Source organism: Prinia subflava, chromosome 5 (assembly GCF_021018805.1).
Source record: "Prinia subflava isolate CZ2003 ecotype Zambia chromosome 5, Cam_Psub_1.2, whole genome shotgun sequence".
Classification (NCBI taxonomy): domain Eukaryota; kingdom Metazoa; phylum Chordata; class Aves; order Passeriformes; family Cisticolidae; genus Prinia; species Prinia subflava.
Genome location: NC_086251.1, coordinates 44,790,474 through 44,809,583, shown reverse-complemented (window position 1 = coordinate 44,809,583; position 19,110 = coordinate 44,790,474).

The following is a 19,110-nucleotide window of genomic DNA, read 5'->3' as shown; positions in this document are numbered from 1 at the left end:
GGTGTTTCTATTTAATATCAGTACTCATACAGTCTTTTGAATAGTCAGGAACTTTAACGGCCTTCTGTAGCATCTGCAAATGAATATTTCAAGTAACATATTGTTGCATTGTTTAGAAGTTAATCATTAGATAATATTAGTGATCATATGGAGTAGCATCTGTTAGCATCCATCACTATAATTTTAAACATTTAAAAAGCTCATGAAGAATTGGAACTCCTTCAAAACAATTGGTTCTCGATAATTTTTCTAATTGACAAAATTTAAAAAAAAGTACCCCAGATAGCATTATTTTTTATCTGATTAATATATGTGCCTGAAATATATATATGACTAGCATGAAGATCATCCAGAGAACAGTTTAACTGATGTGGAATACTTTAGATGCCAATAAAGAATCTTATCATTCAAAGGCACAAGAAGGATTTTGATACTTATTAAAGTGCCTCTTAAGCTATATGTCCCAGGGTGTTTAGTGTAGTTGATCCAGACTGTAGTGGATCCAACTTGTTGCGCATATATGGACATTTTACAGGTTCCTCTTAGTCAAACATTAAATCAATGTCAGCAGATTTTGTATAACAAGCAATACGATCTGCATGAGGGAACCTAGAAGTCCTTACACATGAGTAAGAGAGAATATTCCAGTTAATTTTTTGGTCAATGACCTCTAAGTAAAAAAGCTTAATATAGATTCAGGAACCCTTCTGCCTGCAAGGTAAGATAATCTTCACAAACAGACCAAAGCACCTGAGACATCTTGTTAAAAACATCTGCAACAAAGGCATGCCTACCACAGGCAGTGGCCTTTGTAGAGAGTGGTTCAAATCTGTGTGTGTGTCAACCAAACATTTATGAGCCATCACAAGGTGCTTTCCAAACAGAGAGCAAAGTCATTGAATCTACCACAAATATTCTGTTCTGCCATTGGCTTCAGCTCTCAGTAATGTCCAAATGCAAGGGCAAGAAGTGCACAGCCAACCAGAGCTAGGTAGAGTTTCAGAGGAAATATCAGATTGAGAGATTACAGATATACGTGCAGTTTAACTTGGACAGAACTCTGTAATTAACACCTTTGACTCCTCTGAAAAATGTTATGCAATCTTAAAAAATATGAGCAGTTGGGATTTGTTTCATATCTCATCCAAAAATAGTGTGCTCCTAACACCACAAAGCTTCCTGAAACCATAAGGGAAAACATATCGCCTATTATATTACAGGGTACCAGAGGTACCTAGTTGCAACACTACTTAAATGATGTTACCTCTAATTTATACACATGTGAGAGATAGAAATTAGATCTTGGGTTTCCTTGCTTTCCTCCTTATATATTTAGTACATAATTTAGTATATAATTATATATATTTAGTGAGGGCAATAACCTCACTAGCCCATTTGTTAGGTATTTCCAAGGCAAAGTAAAAGTTGTATCAAATGTGGCAATTCACATATGGCCTGAACTCAGAGACCTCAGGATTATTTCATTTACAAGGATTTCAAGTTTACTGTAACTTGTATCATGATCTCACAGGGGCAGACCTGGTTCTCTATTCCCCTTATTCTGAACCTCCTTGATACTGCCTTAAGTGTCTTACAGAATTTTGTGTTTGGTGGGGTTTTTTTTGTTTGACTTTTGTTTGTTTGTTTGTTTGTTTGTTGGAGGTAGTTTTGGTTATGCTATTTTTAATGAAATTGAAAGTTAAATGCAGAGAAAAAAAGAGCATCTGTTTGCTCTGCACTTGGCCACTAAGACAAGATTTTTTTTTTTTGTTCTCCACTAGCCATAAGAAATAAGATTACAATAATTTAAATAAGACCATAATAGTTCTGTTCATTTATTGTTGGTTATTCAGGGTTAGGTATTTTTGTGTGGAAAGCGTAATAAATATATATATATATATTTCATACAGAGTTTAGGAGATGAAAATGTATTTCATTTGAGTGAGAACATGATCTTAGGCACTGGAATGGCATAATTTCAGAAAAGCAGCTCTTTGCATGAGAGAATTGGATTTACTCATTTCTGTGTGTCCTACATATGAGCATAAAAAAGTGAATGTGAAAAAATGACAAAACCATGAAAATTCTTGGGGACTGTTAGAGAGTCTCCTTCAGTCTTCTCTTGGGATTCTCATTTTTAGCAGCAATGCTTCAGCTACTTCAGTTGTGGCACCAACTTTGTTAAGATTTCCAATGTCTAATCTGTTATGCAATACTTCTAGCTCATAATAGAGAGTGGAATAACATATGCATTGCAATAGTAATGAGAGTTTCATTCTTCTTATTATAATTATTTAAGCTTGTTTGAATGCATTGCCGAGCTTTGAATATGGTGCTGAAATTTACACTCCCACTCTATTAGCTCTAGATAGTTTTACTTTGCCTTCCTTTAAAAGTTTCTGTTTAAAAAAAAGTAAAACTCAGAGTGTCCACACTTCAGAGGAGTAAAAAACTAATTAGAAAATATTATTTGTTTCATTCCTTTGTTAGAACACATTAAAACACAATTTTGGTTTTGTTCATTTTATACACAGCTGTTTGAAATTGTGCAGCATTATATTAATTAGAACACAATTTCCCCAAACCTGCTGTTATTGCAACAATTCATTAAAAAGTCCAGGTGTAAAATATGAAGGATTTGATTGCTCAAGGGACTGGTAAGGGCATATGGAGTTTTTCTGCACTAAGTTGTCAGTGGAAATCCAATGTAGGCCAATAGTTTGAAGCTTTTGTGTTACTCTCTAATGACTCTTCTGTAGCTCAGGAGATATGCCTAGGTACTTATACTCTCATTCCCAAGTTTATAACTCACAACATTTCTGAACATTATCCTGCTATTTACAGATAATGGGATGAGCAGTAAAAACAAAAATAAAGACTGACTTCTTTTCAGTGATCCAGTTTTGAGATATATTGGGAAGCGTGTAGAAATGATGCTCTAAACTTATTCTTTCAGTAGCAGAATGTGAAAGGGATTATTTTCTAATGCTTTTATTCTACCATCTTCAGCACTGCTTTCAGTAATAAACTGTATTACACATCACCATTATTCTTCTTGTCACTCCACTTTAAGGCAGTAAAAAAATATCTCAAGACACAAAACCTTACATAAAGAAAGGCTCAGTTTCTGCTTGTCAAGACTTTTATCTTTTCCTTTGCAAGGAAAATTTCTTTTATTTAAGGAATAGGGTAAGTCATGGTAGCAAATTACCTCATTTTCCAATGGCCTGAGAGAATCTGGTCTTTAGTTCATATAAGTGGAAGGTGATGAAGCCATGATATATAAGTAAAAGAAAGCTGGGGGCAATAACTACATAAATGATGAACAGCAGGCAAGACCAATTATAAACTCATTTTGTTTTATGAAAAATATTTACACCTCTCCTGAGAATCCTTGAAAGGGTTTTTTTACGTTTCGTCTGTAGGCCTCTTTTTAAATTTTTCTAACTTACCAAACAAATACTGTGGTTAGAAGTTCTGCTGCCATCTGATTGGGATCGGGCCATCCTTGCTGCTTTGATGTAACATCAATTTCTGTGTGGCAGGTGGTCTTTCCTGCTGTTTATAGTGCAGCCTGGGGAGGCCTGTCAGATGTAACAGCTCTTCTTTATCTGCACGGAATTTGGGTAAATTGCAATGGAACAGATGGAAAAATGCTCACATATCACCACAGTCCCACCTCTTAGTTGCAGCCTGTAAAATTCCACAAACACTCCTGACTCCCCAAAAGACAGAGAAAAAAGCCCAATGGGTGTGTTTCTGAACTGCTGGAAGATGCTCACTTTGTTTATACAAACGTAAACCTGAGCACTAAGAGAAGAGAACAAAGCTAGCAAACAATCCGAAATTACCACAGCTGTTCTGTACATATATTTTACAGTTACATTCTGGATTTCTGCAGAAAAGCATTGGGAAATTAAAAAATTTCCCTATTATCCTGTGCTAATTTAAAATTCATTATTTTCTCCTCTCTTCTTTTCTTCCTCTTCTTTTTCCTTTCTCTCAAGGATTACAAGAATTACAAATGTATAATGCTTAACTGTTACTCACTAAAAATATGAAGAAAAATTCATTTAAGGAGAAAAGCTCTAAAGAAGTGAGCTGCTTTAGAACAAACAGTCTTGATGCTAATGCTTCAGATTTTCAAAGAAAATATTTTCTTTTCCCATACCAAATCAGTGGATTATTTAAACTAATAACATTCCTAGTACACTACATACCGAATTTCCTCTAAATACCTAAATACCTGTTCTGCGGGTGATAAACAGAAAAGTGACTTATTTCTTAAATGTGGCATAGACACTGTTTTTGACTGACCCTGACTGAATGCCAGGTGCCCACCAAACCTGATCTATCACTCTTCTCCTCAGCTGCATAAGGAGAGAAAATATAAGGAAAGGCTCATGGGTAGAGATGAGGGTGGAGAGAGATCGCTCACCAATTACCATCACAGGCAAAAGGCTAGATTTGGGGAAACTTCTTTGATTTATTAAAAATCAAATCTGGGTACAGTCATAAGAATTAAAAGCTAAACCTTTAAATAACTTCCTCCCAACACCTCTCTTTTTCTTGGGCTTAACTTCATTCTTGTTTTTCTCTATTTCCTCTCCTACCAGATGGATGTGGAATAGGTTTGTAGCTAGTTCATCAAATATTATTTTTCACTCCTTTCACTCTTCCTCCTGCTCCAGGGTGGGTCACTTCCAGGGGTTTTTCAGAAACAGGCTACCCAACATGGTTCCCCATGGGGTTACAGGTCCTGCCAGAAAATCTGCTCCAATGCAGATGTGGCACAGGATGACAAGGGGGCTGCTTACTTAACCATGGTCTTCACCCTGGGCTATAGGAGAATCTCTGCTCTGGCACCTGGCAGTCCTCCTCCCCATCTGCCTTCACTGATCTTGATGTCAGCAAAGTTGTTTCTTTCATATTCTCTTGTCACAGATGACACAAAAAGAACCACACGAGGACACGCTGGTGAGCAAAGCAGGAAAAGGGGTGAGTTTATTTACAAAACTCAATTTTATCCATTTCCTATGGGGCCTGTGGATTGGAGGATGGAATTCCACCTCTCAATCCCCATTGGTCAAGCCAACTGTCAATCACCTTTCCCCTCCCACCTAGAAATATGTAAACAATGAAAGACAGCAAAACACGGCCAGTGTTTATAGTAGAAAGTGCGATAAAGTAAAATCTCTGACTCCAGTCATTACAGAAGGCTTAGAAAAGTCTTTAAAACCAAGGTGACATTCTCTCTTCTTTCTCCCATTGTAACTGCTGCATTTTTCCTCCCTCATCCAAACATGTCATTCCAGAGGTTCTGCCACAGATTCTGGTGGGCTCAGCCTCAGCCCAGGGGTGGACCTGTCTTGCAGCCAGCTGGCATCAGCCCTGTCACAGATGTGGGGAGCTTCTGACAGCTTCTCACAGAAACCACCATTATAGACCTCCAGCTACCAAAACCTTGCCATACAAAGCCATACAGACACATATACATTAACAATGAATATTTCTTCCAAAATGATTTCTTTCCATTTTTGCCAGGTTCTTTCCAACTCCCATTTGCTTATAAAATGACAAAGAAATTTTTCAGAAAACTGACCTCTCAGATAAATGTCTATTTATGAGTCGTATGGTATACATAACTTTAGTATATTCATCAGATAAAATTCAAGAGAATATATCTCTTAAATGTATGATAACTGTTGATGGGAAAGATGATTAGTCCTACAGGAATTTAACTCAGCTAGATATTGCCTAGATTCTGTTATTTCGATTTTACTTATGAAAGGGTTAAATGACAATTCCTTGTATCAGAGCAGAGGTGCAAATACACAGTGTACAGTATGAAGTGCTCAGATGCTTTGATATTGATAGCATGTAAAAGTATTTGTGCATTAATATTTGACTAAATGCAACAATAACCTTTAAGTTTATATGTCTATGAAGTAATTCTGCCCATCTGTTTCACTGAACAAAGTCACATGTTTTGCAAGATGGGCAGACTGCTTTTAAAAGCCTAGGTCAGAATCAAATAATAAGGGAAACCAATTTATCTGCAATAACACATAAACCAATTATGCATGATTTTTTTGTGATAATGGATGGCATTATAGTGCATATCAATAAGCTCCGTTGCATAGGGGAGATTTCTGCTATTGTTAACTGATTCTTGTATCCACTTCTTACCAACAATTTTTTTTAAAAGGGAAGATTTTATTTATTTTATTTAATCAATTGCCAGGAGACTAGATTTTGTTACAGGAATATATAGAACTAGCACAACGACATCCTGATACATCCTTTAAGTCTCATCATAGTAGGAATAATAACATTATGGAGAGAGAAATTTAGCTTCTATGTAAAGCTAGTGCAGCAATTAATTCTGTTTATCATACGTGCATAAAACTTTTCAGTAGATATAGGTACTCTAGAACTGAAGGTTTTCATTATCTGGTACAACTGGAAAACAAAATCCTTTGTCAGTTACTTGCAATGCAAAGTCCTTACTAGAAAGTAAACCCTTCCCTGAAGGCATTTTCTCCCTCTGAACTCTTTTCCATTAATTAAAGGTAGCACAGGAAAAGCTCTATGTTGCCTGAGTAAAGATAAAATAAAAACCAACAAACAAAAAGAGTGAGTGTGAAAGATATAGAAAAATGGAAGTTAGTCTTCGGAAAGTTACTTTTGTTTTCTTTTTACACTGCCTGCTTCTGTCAAGAAGAAAAGAAATTAATAAAGGGGTGTTCCATCAAGCACCCTGTGTGTAAGAATGTGCTGTAAATTTCAGAGTTTATGCCAATGAAAACACATCAAAGGAAAACAGAATTAACCAGAAGTTTTGCACTAACAATTATGATTCTTCATTTCCAACCAAAAACACTCAACTGCTAAGTGCTAATGCAGGTTTATATTTGAAGTGATGTTCAATGTAATGTTTTCTGACATATTTAAGACTAATACTAGCTTTGCCAGGTAAATAATAACAGCTTTCAAAGGCAGTTAATATTTTAATTTAAGACCACCAATCTGTGCTGTGTTACATTGCAATAATAATGTTTCTTCCCCTGTAGACCCCGTGTATGCAAGAATGCCCAGTGTATGCCCAATATATTATCAGATTTTTGTTATAATTTGAAAAAATCCTGTTAATAGAGTGTATGGGTCACTGTGAAAATCTGGTGAGACTACTTAATTGATTTGGCCGTGAGTCAGGAAAATTGTATGTATGTTTTTTAACTGTGCGTAAGCCCTGCTGATTTCTGTTAGTTACATATTCGTGTTTAGATTGTTGTTTTGAATGAGGGTACTCCTCTATAGCAAATCACTCTATTACAGTATTTCCATCTTTATTGTGGTTATGATTATTTTGTCAACACATTCTTAGATATAATTCCTGTTTCTAAAGTGGTTTGAAGTCTTGGTGCAAATCTTTAAATACAATTTTAATATGGTATTAAAAAGATAAATGATAATTTTACAGAGAAAATGCCCTGTATGTTCATTTGCAGAAGTGGATTTTCTGTTTTGCATAAGCACTTGCATTACACTGGGAAGGAACACATTCTGTAAGGAATTCTCAAAATTAACCATGCCCTTGAACATGACCTGTTCTACTGCACTGAAAACTATACTTCTTTTAAAGCGATTAGTTTAACATTATCTGCCTCTGTGGACTGAAAATCAACATTTTTTACTTTGCGATATTTTTTAGATATCTTGCAGAGCCAAAATAGATTGAGAGGTGAAAGACTTTCTGAGCAAGACAGGTAGAGAGAGTTTTAAAAGAAGAACAAACATATACAATTATATCTTATGCATCCTATTCTGTTGAATATAACTTCTTAAACATACTCCACCTCTGAACCTTGTTTTGAAAGTCTATCTTTGAAAAAAATAAAAAAGTCAATTAGAACAGCAACTACAGCTGAAGTAAACAGTCATTAGGGATGTAATGCCACTCTCTGTTCATCCAGCTTGAAAATACTGTTGTGTCTGCACTTCAGAACTTCAGTCTGATGTCTAATGACTTTTGTTCCCAGTTTCAGGGCTTCTAAAATATTGCTGAAAGCTGAAATCTTTCCTTTGTTTGAACTGCTAATTAGTTTTGTGTATATGGGATTTATGAAGTACTGGGTGTTTAAATCATATCTCAGATTAAATCTGCCTGGAAATGCTCTGCATTACAAAATAATAAATAAAAGCAGCATCCTAACATTCAAAGTTTACAAATCACATTCATGCACATCTTACAGATAAAATGAATCTGCAAATCTTTTACCAAACAATTGCTGATTACCCCAATCCTCTTGTTTTAGTTGTATTTTCTTTGATTAAATCCTTTATCCAGCCATGAATGGAGTCACAGTTCTCACCCAGAAATAATGAAAACAACATGCAATGGCAGGGTTCCCCATATGCCTGCCTGTTTTGCTGACAGAGAAAGGTTTGTACAAATCTCACACAGCTTCTGTCACCTGATATCTGAGTTCATTGTCTAAACAAGGGAGAAAAATTATCTACCTAGCAATAAAGCTTATATTTTCATCTTCTTTAGATTTTGTAGACATTGTCTTATTAAGAATCCAGTCTTTCAGGAAAAGCAAAGTCTATGTAAAGAAATTTTTATTGGTTCTGTGTTATGTTACAGTACTTTTATTAGACAGTGACATTCCTAAGACAGCACCTGCTGCGTGGATTTGGGCTGTTAGCCAGAAAAGAAATAAAAAAGAAATGTGTGGTTTAAATCCAAGTGGCAATGGGCTTGCACTACTGTAACAAATACCCACATGCCTGAACAGTTGGAAAGTTAGAGTGAATCACAGTTGTAAGCACTGGGGATAAATATATGTATAAGTGGCACTGTTATCACCATAACTTTCAGAGCAACAAAGATATAAAATGTCTCTTCTACATCTGTTCTCCTTTCCCCTGTGAATATAAGTATTGAATGGTATTTTCTACCCAATATGCTTGGAAAGAGTGAACTTTTCCTTTCCTTTGTCTGTGGATTTTTTAGCACACTCTGGCCCATTCTACTGCCAAAGCAACAGAATCTATAATGAGAAAAAAAATCAAATTCAATTTTTCCCTGTAAATCTGGAACAGGTCTAGATTTAATGCTGTATGAATGTGACTGGAGGCAGAATTATGTCTAGAAATATTTGTGGGCTCCCAGGGCTGCTCAAACTGTTCCCCATGTGTAAAAATTCACTTCCCAAAGACAAAGGAGATCACATACCCAAAGCAAATGTAGTTCTCAGACATGATACAAAAGATCATTTTTCATTTTTGAGTTCTGTGTTTGATATTCTAGAAGTGAGATCTGGATATACAATCAAATGTAAAAAGTAAGCAATAAAAAAAAAAGCTGAAGAAAACAAAAGACACTAAACTGGAAGACCATAAGCTTTTTTTTTTTTTTTCTTCTACATAATTTCTGGATATAGAATTTTCTTTCTGAATTTAAATTTTGTGTTGATACACCCCCAGTCGGCTGCAATACAGGGCAGATATTGTAGAATTCCTTTTCATTGATCCCAGACAGGCAAGTTGTTCCAGAAGGAACATAAGACTGATCTGGTCCCTCATGCAGAGAGAATTTCTGCTTTAGAAACTAATGTCTAGCATCAAGACCGTCATTGAAAAAGACAGTAAGTAATGTTCTGTCACTTTCTGGCATTTATTACTTTCTCAAAAGAGCAATATTTTGGCCTTTCAGACATCTGTCTGTTTAAGTTCATGGGTGTTGATTTTATGGGATTAGTCTAAACGAGTATAACTTGTTCTGAAGCAAATACAAGTCATTCCTCAGACTTTTAATGGGAAATGGGTAAGACACAGATCACATATTCTCTGTATTATAGTCATGCTCCTGTGACATAAAAAAAAAAAAAGCAAAAATTTCACAGTTTGAGTAACAGTACTTATTGGAAGCCTATTATTATTGATGCAATTAGTTTACCAGCTGTCTCAGTGGTTTAGTCCTGGGCCTTGGTCAGGGCAATCCCACACACAAGTACAGGCTGGGAGGAGAATGGATCAAAATTAGCCCTGGGAAGAAAGACATGGGAGTATTTGTGGATAGAAAACTCAATATGACTCAGCAATGGAGATTTGCAGCTCAGAGAGCCAACCAAATCCTGGGCTGTATCCAAAGCAGTGTGGCCAGCAGGTTGAGGGATTCATTCTGCCCTTCTACTCTGCTCTGGTGAGACCTGACCTCATGTGCTGCTAGCAGCTCTGGACCTCCAACACAAGAAGGATGGAGACCTGTTGGAGTGAGTCTGGAGGAGAGCCAGTGACTTGATCACAGCACTAAAATACCTATTCTATTAACACAGGATGAAAAAAAATTGAGTGGTTGGTTAGGTTTTGGTTTTGGCTTTGGCTTTGGTTTTCCTTTTTCCCCAAAGAAACTGTGGACTTCCTGTTCCCAGAGGTGCCCAAGATGAGGTTGGATGGGGTTCTGAGCAACCTGGTCTAGTGACAGGTGTCCCTGCTTGTGGCAGGGAGGCTGGAAACAGATCATCCTCAAGGTCCCTTCCAAGCCTAAGCATGCTGTGATTTTATGTTCCTATAACTTCCAAATATTAAAAAAAAAATTCTAGACTGAGAGAACTCTAAGCAAATTGTAACTCACTGAGAGGTCTTGGCTATGTTCAGAAGGTATGGTTAAACCTTCTTTCATAAGGAGTGGTGTGAGGCTGGAGGTAGAGTATAAATTTTTATAATGTTGATTAGAAGAATATTATATAATTTGATATAATTAAATTTCAGCCAAATATGTTACCAGTGGAAAAACCCATTTGGCTGGAACTCTTGCAAACTGTGGCTCATGTGGTAATTCACATACAGGAAATGCCAATGAAGGGTTTTCTGATGTTTTCCCTTTTGAGTCCTGCTGGTGGGAAGGTATAATAATGTAAGATCAAAAGAGAGTTTTCAGTAACTTATAACTGGATTTGATCTTTTCTGTTGGTAACCCTTCTTGATAGACAGCTCTGCACCTCTCTCACTTCATAAAAGTCTTCATACACTGATTTGCTGCCTTGTTCCACCTTCTTGTAATCATTTTGAAAATATGTGGCAATACTCTTGTCCATATATTTGACATATTATTTAAACTGCTTGGCATTAGTCCAAAATGTTTTCTTCTGAAACTGGATCCAATATGAGGGGGTCTTAATTTCCAAAATTTCTTCCTAAAAAGGAATGACTGGATGTCTTTGATTCAGTGTTGTTGATTCAGCCAGTAAAGAAAATCAACTAAGATGTCATTTATGCTTGTGAACTCCTTGTCTGCATAATACAGTGAATATTAATATTGCTTCACTACTAGGTAAATAGAAAATATTTCTATTTCTAAATGTCAAAAAAACACAAAATATGTTCTCTGGGTAACCTCTCTTTCAACTGATTTCTGTTTGTGGATGTCTGTAAGTCACAGATTCCTTTTAGGAGAATCATTCTTGGAATATTTCAAGCTCTTGGGGAGGAGACATGGTTATCTTTTTCTTTTATTGAAATGCTTTATTATCACCGTGGAGGCCCAACCAGGAACACAGACTGGGGACACAGATCTGGGTGCAACAAGAGCAGCAGGGCAGAAGACCTGCCCTTAGTTTATTTTTCCATTATATACCTGTGGCAAGGTGACCATGGATTGGAGAAGGGTATCGCCACCTCTCCTGTCACATTGGTCCAGGAGGCTGTCATTCAACCTCCCCTTGTCTTGGAGAAAGTACTCATAACATTGCCAATATTTACAAAACATGGTCCTGTGTTTACAATTCACCAGCGTGAGAAACTGCACGTTTCTCCTTTAATATGAACGCTTAGCAAACCAGGAAAATTCATGGCAACATCTCACCCTTTTAAGTATATTAAAAAGAAAACAAAAAAAGAAAAATGAACAATTCTATGACAGGAAAAAAGAAAGAAAAAAAACCTGTATAAAGTTCATCGACCTTCATTTAGGTAACGGTGTGAGGGCTACATGTTGGTCTGATTCTGCCTTTGCTACCCAGGGTTTCACCCTGAACCCCTTGCAATAACCTGCTCAAAATATCTCGAGCATAGTCTAACATAATTCAACCAACACCCTCATATTTTTAAATTTTTATAAGATACAAGGGAATATACGGTGCAAAAGGCAGGAGCATTCCAAGAAAAATTTTACCACTCAATTGAAAATTCTGAACCCCAAAAGTTCTGTCCCAAAAGCACAACCCCCAAACAACGTGCACTTTCCCCACAGAGGTCACAATGGCTACCATACATAAAACTGAGCCGTAGCAAACAATTCCTCTGAGTCCATGATTAACAGTCCGCTGGCTCTCAGCATCACACTGCTTCAGTCTGTCCTTGTCCAGCAGCTCCACAGGATCCAAAGTCTCTATGGAGGCCATATAGGAAAAGAGAGGATGCCAGTCCGTGTCCATGTCAATCAGATCTCGAAGAGGCTTCTGTGATGGGTGGCACTAGGGTGGCACAGGGTGCACAAGGTTTCAGGATCAGTCCAATGCACCTGAGGCAGCTCAGCAGACTTTCAGCAGCCACCTTCTTAGCATGGATCGCAGAACCTGAGGATAGAGAACTTAGAAAACACAAATTGAGCAATTGACTTTTTCTCAAAGAATGCATGCAACATAGGATGTGGACGTAGAACCCACTGCAAGGTCCAAGGAAAACTGACCATAGCTATGTGGCAACATCAACACTTCCTACACTTGAGATGATGGCTGTACACCAGCCAGAGAATTTTGCTCTTGTTCTAGAGCTTGGGAAACTGTTTCGTCCCCCTGACGTCTTCGTCTTTTTCTTCGCCTCCGAGTTTTCGGGCTTGGCGTGGGCTCAGCATGACCCACTGTCTCGCATGTTTCTGCAGTATGGTCTGGACCCACACCTTGTGCGCAGAAAAACAAGGGAGTCACTTTCTGTGCCTCCTTTTCCTGTTCCCCACTAGGCTGAATATCTGCCTGTGTCTCATGTCCATCATTCTGCCTCTTTTCTGCCGGCTGTGAAGCAGCCGTTGGGGTCATCACCATAGAATCACAGGTGTTTAGAACTGCACAGGTCTGGACCATCTCCAGGACAGTAGAAGTCTCTGGAATGGTTTCCAGGAGCCTCTGGCAAGCAGAATTAGCATGGCTTCTTGCTAATTGCTCCAAAATTATCATTCTTATAGTGCTATCCTGGACTCTCATCTCTAAAAAATCCATCAGACGCACTATAAATTTATGAAAAGCTTCCTCTGGCTTCTGTGCTATGTCTAAGAAGTCTTCCTTTGGGGAGAAGGATAACTTGGTCTTTATCAATGCAGATATCCCTATGTATCTGCACGAATCTAAAACCATGAAAGAAAGGCCAGCTTGCACATCAGGGCAAGCATATTGACTCCTCCCCATAAGTAGGTCAACTCCGACCCCAAACAAGGGATCATCTCGAGGCAGGTGGCTATTTTCGACAGCCATTTGTCCAGCTAGGAATTTCCAATTTCTTTCAAAGGTAAAAACCTGTTGAGGTTCAAGCATCATTGTTGCAAGACCTCTTATTACATAAGGAAAGATCAGATTCTCAAATTCTGCACTGATCCATTGAATTGCCTCAGTGAAGCTTGTATTATCTTCTGCCACGTCCCTTGATAAGGGAAGCGGGACTGCCCATGATGGGTCATCATGGCTATGATGCTGTGGAACCACGACCACAGGTCCCTGAACTGGCTCGGGCAAAGTTGCATCTTCAGGCAGCAGCTCTCTTAGGTCAGCAGCCTGGTTCACCTGGGATGCAGAACTAAAAGCCTCATCCGATTTCACGACAGGGAAAGCGTGCACATCAGACAACGCTTTTGCCCCGTTATCATCTCCCACAGCCGACCCGGCCCCGTAGGGGGGGTGGGCGGGGGACAGTGACTCGCTCAGACTCCTCTCTGAGCGGGGGGGCGATTGTCGCGCTGGGCAGGGGGGCGTGGCCGATCGGCCACAGCCTTCAGCTCCTGCCCGGCCAGCCGATGGGTCGGTGGCCAGGTCGGCGGCAGCAACGGCAGCCGAGAGCCCCTCCCGCTCGGTGCGGGGGGGCATTCCCCGAGCGGCAGGGAGGGGGCATGCGGCGGGGCCGCGCGGCGGCGCGGGGGGGCTGTCCAGCGCGGGTGGCCCCGCAGCAGCGGGCAGCGTTGCGCCCAGCCCTCCCCCCGCGGCGCCGGACCGGCACCGGACGCGTGGGGCGGGGCGCGGCGCGGCGGGCGGCGGCGGCGGCTCCGCTGCGGGCACCGCACAGACCGCCGGCGGCGGCGACCCCGCGCACAGCATTTGGCGCGGCGGGGGGACGGGGCAAGGAGGGGCCGTCCCCGCCGGGCTCGCCTGCCGAATCCTGCGCAGAGCAGGTCGCGGCGGGGCGGGGCGGGCCGGGGAGGCGGCGGCAGGGGGCGGCGCCGGCAGCGCCGGGGGCAGCGCGCACGGCGGCCCCCCCGGCTCCCCGCAGGGGGCCCGAGGCGGCGCGGCTCTGCGCGGCAGCTGCAGGGCGGACCCCGCAGCGGTGGCGGGCAGCGGGGGGGTCGCCGCGGCACGGTGGCCCGGGGCGGCGCGGGCGATCCCCCGCGCTCGGCGTGGGACCCGAGGCCGAGCGCTCCGCCCCCTCGGCACCCCAGCTCCCCGCCCGGCAAACCGCGCGGGGAGCGGCCCGAAAAAGGCTTCCCCGCCCTTCCAAAAACCCCGCTGGGCGCGCCCAACCCCCGACATGGGGGTGGGGGTCTCCTGCATCGGCTCTAACCCTGCATCAGAGCAATCATCGTCAGAAGCGACGGAGCTCACAGGGGAGCCAGTCCTGCTTCCTGTCGAAAGCCCAGAATCAACTTCAAAGTCCTCCCCAGCCTCTTTTAAAAGTGGGAAGACTGTTGTCCATGCCCGTAAAAGAGTGCCTGCCTTAGAGTTTCCGTCAAGGACGGCAGAGAAAAGGCTTTTTCCCAGGGTTCTCCATGGGCCAATATAAAGTGCCTTTTCAGCAGTATAAAAAATTCCAAGTTTCTTTCCCCAGCTAAACAGTTCTCTCACGTGTTTCCTGGTCAAGTCAGCGTCACAGGACAACAAAAAGGAGTGGAGCAGTTCCTACATCAATCGTTCCTCTGAGAACATCGTGGGTTTCTTCTTTTTGCAGCTGTAGAAGGCAGAATTTTTTTTTTTCTTTCTTCTTTTTTCTTTCCTCACTAGCTTGCAACTTGACCACGTTGGGCGCCAGTTATCACCGTGGAGGCCCAACCAGGAACACAGACTGGGGACACAGATCTGGGTGCAACAAGAGCAGCAGGGCAGAAGACCTGCCCTTAGTTTATTTTTCCATTATATACCTGTGGCAAGGTGACCATGGATTGGAGAAGGGTATCGCCACCTCTCCTGTCACATTGGTCCAGGAGGCTGTCATTCAACCTCCCCTTGTCTTGGAGAAAGTACTCATAACATTGCCAATATTTACAAAACATGGTCCTGTGTTTACAATTCACCAGCGTGAGAAACTGCACGTTTCTCCTTTAATATGAACGCTTAGCAAACCAGGAAAATTCATGGCAACACTTTATCTTTTGGAGAAAAGGCTGTCTCTTTGCTCAGTGGATGATCTGTACAGCCCAACAGAGCAAAGACTTTTGTTTGTGATTGGACCTTTTAGATTTTCTTTCCCATATTAATTGAATAATTATGACCATCCAGATTAAAAGCTGAGTACTTTATTTCTTTATTTCACTACTGTCTTTTTACACAAGGTACTCATGCAAAGAACTTCTCCTGGGCATACTGAAGAATGTATAAGGGCATCTTACCAATCAGTGATGAGCAAACTTCAAACAATTCAGAAGATGCTCTACTTCCCCAAACCTTGCAATTTCATTTGTGCCTAGGTACAACTCACACAAATATCTTCTGTGTGTGTAGGAGGGTAAACTTCCTAAGGATCAAGATTAAAGAACTGGACCCACCCAGGTTTTCCTGCTGGGCTCTGATTAAGGCTTCTCAATTAGACTCTTTTGGAAGATTTCCAATATCTTTCAGGAAACAGTCTTTTGAATGATGCAGTGTGTCAGTACCTGGCATGCCTTGACCTCACCTGAACTTTCTCAGTCTCAGTCTAGTATATTGGAAGATAGGGTTATTGGTCAGTGATGTCCTATTTGACATAAGAATATTAGGGTTTTTTCTGGTTTTATCTATCTCTGTGGGCACAGAAAAATTAGAAACTTCATAAAGTATTAAGTGTTATGCTTGTTTTATGTATGGTTCTTGAATATTGTCCTTTCATGTTGGGATGACCCTGTCATAGACAGTGAGCTCAATGGTTCTTCACCATCAGTGCAAATGGAGGCTACTTTAGGAACATCAGACAGAAGATAAATGCTCAGAAGAATGAGAGAGCTATGAAAAGAATAACAGTTCTTATCTATTTTCATCAAATTACATCCAACTTCTAATTCCATCAAGATAAACCCTCAAAATTGGAGTTCTTTTGTTTTGAGTTGGGGTATTTTTTTGTTTGTTGACTGTTTTGTTTTTGGGTTTTTTTCCCTTTCTAGATGAAGTATTACTATTATTATTGTATTACTATATAATATTATAAAATATTCATATTGAACACACCGGTAGTTTTTACACTTGTCAAAAGTCCTGAAAAATGTTGCATTAGTAATTCAAAAATTTAAAATGCTGAAAGAAAGTTCTGCTGAACCATTGCTGATATGGCCTCTGTTTTTGAAGCAGTCCTGTTTGGATCAATTCTCTTGTTAACAGCAACACTTTGGTCTCATCGTTCACTGTTGCTTGATGTATTTTCCCTGTCAACTGTGGGGAGATTGGAACAAACTAAATGATCTTTAAAGATCCTTTCCAACCCAAAACAGCCTGCACCAATATGCAATAATTCACACAGTTTTCTTTTTGCCTTTATTTCCTTCCTAGGCTAAGATTTTCTTTTTGACCACCTTACAGACAGGTATTTACACTGTTACAAGTCACATCACCTGAAGACCTTACTTTCTGCCACCCTTTTTATCTCAACTTCAAATGAGAAACAGCATGTTCACTGCTTTGGCAAAAGAGACTCTCACTGCATGTGCTCACAAGCATGTGTTTCTTTAAAAGGCAATACATTTACTGTAAACACATTTTTCCTGTTTGACGCATTCCCAGCCTTTATGCTGTTTACTGCTGTATATTGTTAACCTCAAAAACAATGCATATTTATATGTAGATTTGAAGAAAATAAATGCTTAAAAATGTTGCATTCATCAACTCTCTTTGCATTTTGAGGGTTGTCTTTTGTTCTGGTCTTTCAGACAAATTCTGCATGCAGTGTTAAGTCAGATCTCAGGGGAGAGCTCTGATGGGTTAATTGTCATGGAAAGGTGGAGGAGTGGTACAGGAGGTCCTAGAAGCAGGGGCTGCTGTGACTCCTGGGGAGAACATGTTTTCAGGACAGAACATGAAGTCTTGCTATAAGTGTAAGCTCACAGCCGCTCTCAAACAGATCTGGAGAAACCATAAAAGCATGATATTGAGACAACATGAGGGATTGGTAAAGATTAATTTCCCAGAGAAGATCTGAGTCAAAAAAAAAGTCCCAGGAGAAGCAAAAGGAAATCTTGCCAGTATAACAATAGGGAGTTTCCATCAATGTATAAGCTCTTATGAATTAATTATTCTGCAGTGGTGCTCAAAATTATCTAAATCTCATACTAGACCTTGACTGCTCTGAAATTCTGAGATTTTGAAGCATTTTTGAAGGTAAGATTCTAATCTTTCTTCAAGGAATGTAAATTTAAAATAAAAATCACATAGATGTGTGGCTTTAGGCGTGGGCAGGGAGTGGAAAACTGATTTTTGAAGTGTATAGGAATTCTATTGTCTTCATGAAGCAAAACAGTCACACAGCATTTTTAGAAATTAAAAAACTGTGAAAAAGTATCACGCATACATTCTTGTTCTGTTTCTTATCTCTTGTCCACCTACAGTAGTTTTTTCTTCCATGAAAATTTTAAAACTGAATATTTAAAGGAGAATTATTTTTTCTTAAATAGTATTTTTCCTAAAGAAATGGTTCTCTTTTTCATTTTAAAAACTGCATAGGATGAAATGTTGGATTTTGGTCCTACAATTTATTTGTTCTCCTGTAGATCAGGAGTAATTGAACTAATATTAATGAAAATGTCACACTAGCAATAGAAAAATGCAACTTATGAGAGAACCTTCTAATGTCACTCTCTTTCTCTGAGTTCTGCCACAGTCCTGTTCTGCAAAGAGGAGCAGGAGGGAGTGTGGAGAACGTTTTCCAACAGCCATTATCCTTCCCTGTTCATCTCCAGTGATCTGTCACATGTCACAGTTTCCATCCTTGAAGGCATATGGTGGGTATTAGAGATGATTGAGGCAGCATGCTGGTCCTGGCCCTACATATCCTTGTTTGACACACTAGATTGCTGAATGACATTTACTTTGACAAAAAGAGTTGCATGTGCCTTTCATTTTCGGGCTTTTTGTTTTTTTAAGCACATCAACCACTTTCCTAAATACAATAGAGAAACAGAGTTTCTTTTTGGTTTGTACCAGATTTTCACACTATTCAAGAATGAGATTAATATTGTCTGTAAGATAAATGCAAAAAGCTGGGCAAGTGTCACCAAAACAACTGGATTGATGGCTTTTCTGTAAAGGGAATATGATTTCATCTGACCTCTGTAGTCTGGAATATTTAATAAATCAGTAATTACTTTTCAAATACATCCCAGTGCTGTTGAAAAAGATTTTGGGCACACTGACTTATATTTCAGTGAAATATTTCTTTGCAGAAGATAAGCACAGACTAGGACAAAAATTAGGATAAGCTGTACCACATTACTTGAGCAGAGAGGAATTGGATGTATGCCTATAGGAGAATTGAATGTTTCAGATGAGTATCAGCCTTACTTTGGATTCAGTCTGTGGTTTGACACATACTCTAAATCAGAAAAGGGAGTAACAGCAGAGATATAACAATTACTTATTTAAAATTCTGACGCTGATTTCTTTTTGATTTTGTTTGCTATTTAGTTAATCTATGTCTCTTAATAAAAATATCTGTTACATTTCTGTA